The following is a 6,600-nucleotide window of genomic DNA, read 5'->3' as shown; positions in this document are numbered from 1 at the left end:
CTACTAGATATATAGCAGTGAACAAAATAGACCAAAGTCTCTAATATTTAATACAAGTATAAATAACTAAAATACAAACTTCTCAAAGTCTATTGACTTTGTTCCAGAACTTCTGTTTAGAACAGTCACTGTCTCCATTCTCAAATAAAATTGGTATTTAATTTGTATTTTGACAGTGTAAATTAATAAAGTTATCTTCAGTGTGAGAGACAAAGAAATCTGGAGTAGATTTACCGACAAAATGAGCATCAAGAAAACGACAAATAATGAAGAAAATGAACACGCTGAGAAAGAAAAATCTCTTTGTGACTGCAGGGGCAGAGATCAAGTCCTCCCAAGATGTGCCCTTGTGGCATGGAGATTCTGTCAGAGCTGAAAACAGTTAAGACCCTAAGGACTCAGAAAGAAAGTTTGACCTTCCTCCCTTTCCCCAATTGCATAAAAAGAATTTAGACAGGGGAACTGTGCCAGAAAATGGGCTATCACCATAGAAAACTATGCTATAATATGAGCTAGGTGTGGTTTACAAGGAGAGATGTAACAAAGTCTGCTAAAATTCTTCTCTGTGCCCCATTGTTTCTGTGGTCCAGCCAACATTTGTTTACTAAACATTTACTGTTTAATTCTCTTGTGAATTGCTTTCCTTTTCCTTTGAAGTCCCAGAACCTTACCCACTTCTCCTTGGTTCAGGATAACGTATCTCATTCTCTGTGACTGTCTTAGGAATCTATGTCTATGGATTCTCCACACGTATGTAATTAAACTTTAGCTTTTTCTCCTGTTAGTCAGTCTCATGTCGATTTGATTCTTAGACCATCTAAAAGAACCTCAAGAGGTAGAGGAATTTTTTTCCTCCCCAACATGACAATCATTAATTTTTCATTCCCCTTAAAGGTTTATTTTCTAATGTAAGAAGGAAGGAAACATCATGAGGTATTTAGAATATATTATGAGCTCCCAATCCGTATTAAGTGTACCTAGAAGAGAATAAAATTAGAAGTAACTTCAACAATCTTGACAACCATATTGAAAAATTATAATGGTGCGTGGGTTTTCTCATCTTTACAGTTTTTAAAGTCACTGTATAGCTGTTACGCTACACTTTCAAGGTCAAGATTTTGACAGGGCCCAGAAAGTCAGCTTCATTGCTAGTTATAAGATAATCTTTGAGCGTTTATACCAGTCAGATCAAAACTAGCAAAAGTTTAGCTGCAATTTTTTGTGTGTGTGGAGGGGAGGGGTCTAGTTTCCTTTTTCATAGTGAGTCCTTTGATACTATATGATATGGCAATCTGAGGGTGCCAGTTTTCTATTTTGCTGGCCACGTGCCTTGTATGAGTTGCTGACTCACTTTATGGGGTGGAATTAAGAACCTGTCTGAATCAACAGGCATTTGTGGCAGAGAGGGCAAGTTCTCCCCAACATCTATTTTCTCTTTCTCCTAAGGAAATATAAATTTTAGCTATAAACAGCATTAACGAAGGTCAGGAAGATCTTGGAAGGGAGCTCATAGGCACTGAAAGCAATAGCATTGGGCTAAGTAAGAAAGATTTATAGCATTGAGCAGTGTCCACTGTTTATTACTATTTTTAGTAACATCCTACAGAGGGATGGACCTCATTACAGCTAGCCAGGCAGCAACAAAAAGTGGTAGAGAATGTAGCTCTGTGAAGAGTTATCCTTTGCCTGTGGCCTGCCATTTCAGAGCTCCACAAAATTGAAAAACACAACTGCTTCCTGCAACTCAACAGTGAAGCAGTTTAAAATGGCCACAAAAAAGGAAGACTTGGTGAGAGATAATAATGTGGCTCCTCAATCACCTTCCTTTTTGACCAGTAAATGAGAACCAGAGCAAAGAGAAAGACATATTAAGAAAGTTAACTTCCACTGAAACCTGTTAAGAAGAGCCTAAGTAACAGCTATCAAACTGAACAAGAGGAACATGAGTCAGCACAGAGAACAGTGAAACAGCAAGAGAGTTTGCCTGGAGGAACTCTTCTTTATTTTATTAAATTTTTTTTTTCATTTTTCTAGCTAGAGTTTCTTTTCTGTTATCTTTTTACATTTCTTTTTTTAATACATATTTTATTGTTGGATCATCCTTCTTCCTCTGGAGCTGTGCTTGGGGTCACTCTGACACTCTTGTCTCTTCATTACCAGCCAAGGAAAGATGCTTTAGGGAAGGGCATGGCTGCAGGCCTCCTTGACATACTTGGTAAGCAGGAAGCCAGCAGCATTTCCTAGAGTCAGGATCAGCCCATTGGCAAAGGGGAAGAAGGGGAATCCATCTGTCAGGGCCAGGGTCCTATTGATGGACATGGCCACTTTGCCATTTGGCCCCACTGATAATGCCAAAATCTCAGGCAGTCATGGGGCCAGGTGGATATGGGTCCTTCCCTGTCAGAACAGGCCCTTGAGCTGGATAGATGGCCAGTACTTCCAGAACGTGCCATGGTGGAGCATCAGGGGCAGGGTCTATGGCATCTCCAGAAGCACCAGCCCCAACTCAGTTATCTGCAGGGGTGACTCTAACCATGCCCCCCCCCACCACAAAAGGGTAAACCTCTGCTTCCTACTGCCATCCACCACAAGCTGCACATCTTCAGCTGAGAAGCTGCAAAACTAGGGCAGCTGCAGGAGGGTGCCCACAGGATGCCCCATGGCACAGGACTTAAGAGACCCTTGGACATTTGCACATCTCAGTCAGATTCCCTGAGTCCGTGAGCCCTTTTATCCCTAGGCCCTGTTGCTTCCTGCCTCCTTCTTCCAGAAGAGTTCCTGGCCAAGACAGACACCCCATGCCCTTGCAGCTGACCCCTGGGGAGTTTCTTCTGATTGTAAATGACAAGCAGCAAATGGACAAGAAGTGCATTAAATGTTGGAGAGAATCTGAAAGCCAAAGAAACCAAAAGGCTGGCTTGCAAATGCCTATGATGATTACAGCCTTTGTAGGAGAAGAAAAATAATTTTCCTCTGCCTTCTGGGTTCTCGGCTGAGACACCCTCCCTGCTCCGTAATAAAAGACTAATAGGAGAAAAAGAAACAGAAGTGTAATAACATGTTTGCCTCCTGGGTACATGGGAGAGACCCAGGAAAACAGTAACTCCCCAAAATGGCCCAAGCCACTAAATACCATCTTCAGCTAAAGACAAAAGATGTTGGGGGAAGGGAGCCACTTATGGGAGGTGACCAAACAAAGCACAGTAATCTAGGTGTGGTTGTTATGTGGATTTAAGTCATTACATTCTCCACTGATATGGGTTTCTAGAGATTTAGAGTCATCCCTCCCCTTCCTGGTACAGAGAGGGAGACACCCTTACAAATAGAGATTTCCCTTATACATGTAAATGTTTCTTACAAAAGGGTAATTTCTACATGGTTTTCAGAGCTCCTGTGTCTGCTGTTTCTTAGAAATAATCAGCTCAAGAGAATCCTTATGCCAAAGAGGCAATTTTGGGTGGCAAATTCTGCTCCCCTTCACCTCTAAGCACTATTAGGACCCCCAAACTGCTCAGCAGGTAACAGGCTGTGAAAACTGAGCAATCCAGGAAAGGCCCACTGCATGTGTGGCCATAATAACCAATGGAAGTGAACCTTCTGGAAGGAGGAGAATGGAGCCACACAGGACAATGGACAAAGGGTTCCTTTAAGAGGGCAGAACTTTGGGCTCTCAGAAGAGCTAACTAAGGAATTTAATCCAATGTTAGGACAAGGAGCTTTTGCATTTCCAAGCCAATAGCACTCAATAATTGACACATACCGATGACGTCTGAGTGGTTATATGTCTTCCTTCCCAATATCAGTGTTTCTGTTCTTGTCACCTCGCTTTTACTCCATTATGTTGTGGATGGTACATATCACTTGCCCTACTTTTGTACAGTACGGGATCACAAGGAGACACATCTGAACCTGACATAGGTATCACACATCACTCAAGAAATCCTACACTTAGAGATGTATGTAGTTGTAACTCTGAGGGGAAAATATGTTCCCAGCCCAGGGCAAATGATCTTTGAAGCCAAAATCAGTAAAAGGGAGAAATAAAGTGGGAGAAACTCATTTATTGTGCACAAGCAGTCATCCATTTCTGCATGCATGTGTCTCTTGTGACCTGGCTACAAAAAGGAACCCCACCAAACCTCTGTGGTCCATATATGCCCTCACTCCCCCAACCCTTGTAATCACCTATTGATATGGAGATTGACTAGTTCTCTCCACCCCTTGGAAACACCTACTGATATGGAGATGCACTAAGGCCAGGTGAGAGATTCTGGAAATATTGCAATTTTACCCACAGCCCACCCCTCCAGAAATCTTGCCTCACAATCTACTCACTCCCCATCTTCCTCAATGGCCCCTATGGAAGAAAACTAGAGCACTGCAACCAGACTAATAACAAACAATAACAAAAGCAATAAAATCATGATAATCCTCAAGCCAGAGGATTCAGCTAGGTTCAAAGTCTTATGCAGATTAAGTCCATAGCTTGCCCATTCCACAGGTGCCAGTAGCTGAACAGGTAGGGAGTTCAGAGCAATCATCACGTGGCAGCTGCAGCCAGGTGGCAGATCTAGGCCAAGCAAATTACAGAAAAAAATAATCTTATGGGTGATAAGATCCGTGTTTTAGTGACACAGCATAGGTAAATCTTGTCTATCACGTAGGATGCATGCAAGAGAGTGGTCCTCTGATAGGACAGTGGCAGGAATGGGATCTCATCTTGGTCTAGTATACCAGACCTTCATTCCCCTTCCTGTGGGAGTTACAGATGGGTCAATATATAGGGAGGGCTACAGGAGGTACATGCACTGGCCAGGAAGATAAAACAAACTTCCTCATAAGATGCTCTTACCTCCTGGATGTTTTGGGTACACTACCATGATCTTTGGGGGCCACTCTGCTGTTACTCCAGGAACACACAGGAAGCCAGCTTCCAGGCCTTATCCCCAAGGTGCCAGAAGTGCCAGCCATTGCTGATCCATATGTTGGAATGTCCAGGGCCATGTCCACTCAACAGAGTCTCCAGGGTTTAATGCAGTTGGGGCAGGCAGCAGGATGTTGTTCTGCTGGCCATATCCTGGTTTCAATAACTCCTCTTTGGTTTGCACATACCGTTGTATAAGAGAGGCAACAATGTGTGTTAGCATGTCCACAGGGCTCAAGGCTCCCTTTCGGGGCTTCTCATTCAAATGCCATAGCACTGTCCATAAGTGAACTGAGCAGCTCCATAGACTATTGGTGTCTGACTTCAGGCCAGATTTTAACAAACCATTGTACCTTTCTATCATGCTTGCCCTGGTAAGTTTATATGGTACATGAAACTCCCACTTTATTCCTAATTGCTGCACCCACTCTTGTAATGCATGTTCAGTAAAGTTGGTGACTTGATTGCTCTCAATCACTTGCAGCTGGCCATAGGCTGCAAAGAGATGCTTTAGGCTCTTTTTGGTCATTTGCTGATATGCACAATGTTCAGGGAAAGCAACCAACTGTCCAGCAACTGTGTCCACAAAATTCATGGTATACCAATATCCTTCTGATATGGGCAGAGGCCCAAAATAGTCTATTTGCCTCCTGGCAAGAGGTATCAGCCCTGTTACTATTGTCCCATGTTGCTGCGGGACTCGGTGTAAGTCTCCCTTAGAGCACACAAGGCACTGCTTTTGGGCTCTGCTGACTTCTTCAAAGGTCAAATGCAAGACCCATCGACAGGCTACAACCCACATTGTCTTTTGCCCTGCATGCAACAAATCCTGATGTAACCTGATGTAACCAATGTCTCTGCTTCTTCATTCCCTGGGGATGCCAAAAGTAAATGGCCAGTCACATGATATATGGTAACTGTCTTAGTCTGACCAGAGGCCTATAGGTCTTGCCACAACTCTTGCCCCCAAAGAGGCCAGTGACCAACCATCCGGTTGGCATGGTACCATGTTGGTAGCCACAGAGTCAAGCCCCAATAGACGGCCCAGCTGTCAGGGCAGACAACTATAGGAGAGGCCTCCTGGGTGATCACAGGCCATAGTGCCCACAACTCAGCCTACTCTCCATCCTCCATCCATATTGTCTCAGTAATAGCATGGAAAGCCACAGCCTTCCACTTCAAGGGCTGCCCATGACTGTAGTCATCTGTATACCAAGGATCTTCAGGTATAGAGGCTTTTCCCTCCTGATAAGGACTCTCAGCTACCAATGGCTCAGAAGCAAGTTCGTCCTGCTTTCCACTGGTATATGTCACTGGCTCCAATAAGTCTTGCAGCTCTCCACTTAAGTGGCTATCAGAGAGGGCACTACAGTGCTGTAAATATGCACCCCATTCGCCCAGGGTAGGCATCTGTGCCACACCACTCCATGGCCTTTAGGTGCAGTCTCACACCCACCCTGTGATGGAATAAGTGGTTATTACCTTGGTTAGAGCTCTTCCAGTGATGGGCTCCATAACCAATAAGGCATGATACACAGCAGCCAGTTGCTTCTCTGTCAAGGTGTACCAGACCTCTGCTCCTTTACAGAATTGTGATCAGATTCCAATAGGTTAGCACTTATGTTCAAGCCACTGCCAAAGGCCCCATCCATAACCATCTTCAGTTATATGAACAT

At 43.9% G+C, this 6,600-nt stretch overlaps 1 pseudogene; it reads right to left on the bottom strand.

The window, feature by feature from the left end:
* Nucleotides 1-2,085: 2,085 nt before the first annotated feature.
* Nucleotides 2,086-6,334, bottom strand: LOC118967258 (tRNA 2'-phosphotransferase 1 pseudogene; annotated as a pseudogene).
* Between the last annotated feature and the right edge of the window lie 266 nt (nucleotides 6,335-6,600).

The sequence above is a fragment of the Manis javanica genome, chromosome X (genome assembly GCF_040802235.1).
Source record: "Manis javanica isolate MJ-LG chromosome X, MJ_LKY, whole genome shotgun sequence".
In the NCBI taxonomy this organism is placed as follows: domain Eukaryota; kingdom Metazoa; phylum Chordata; class Mammalia; order Pholidota; family Manidae; genus Manis; species Manis javanica.
Note: the sequence above shows the minus strand (reverse complement) of the source record. Positions and strands in the feature narration are given on the sequence as shown.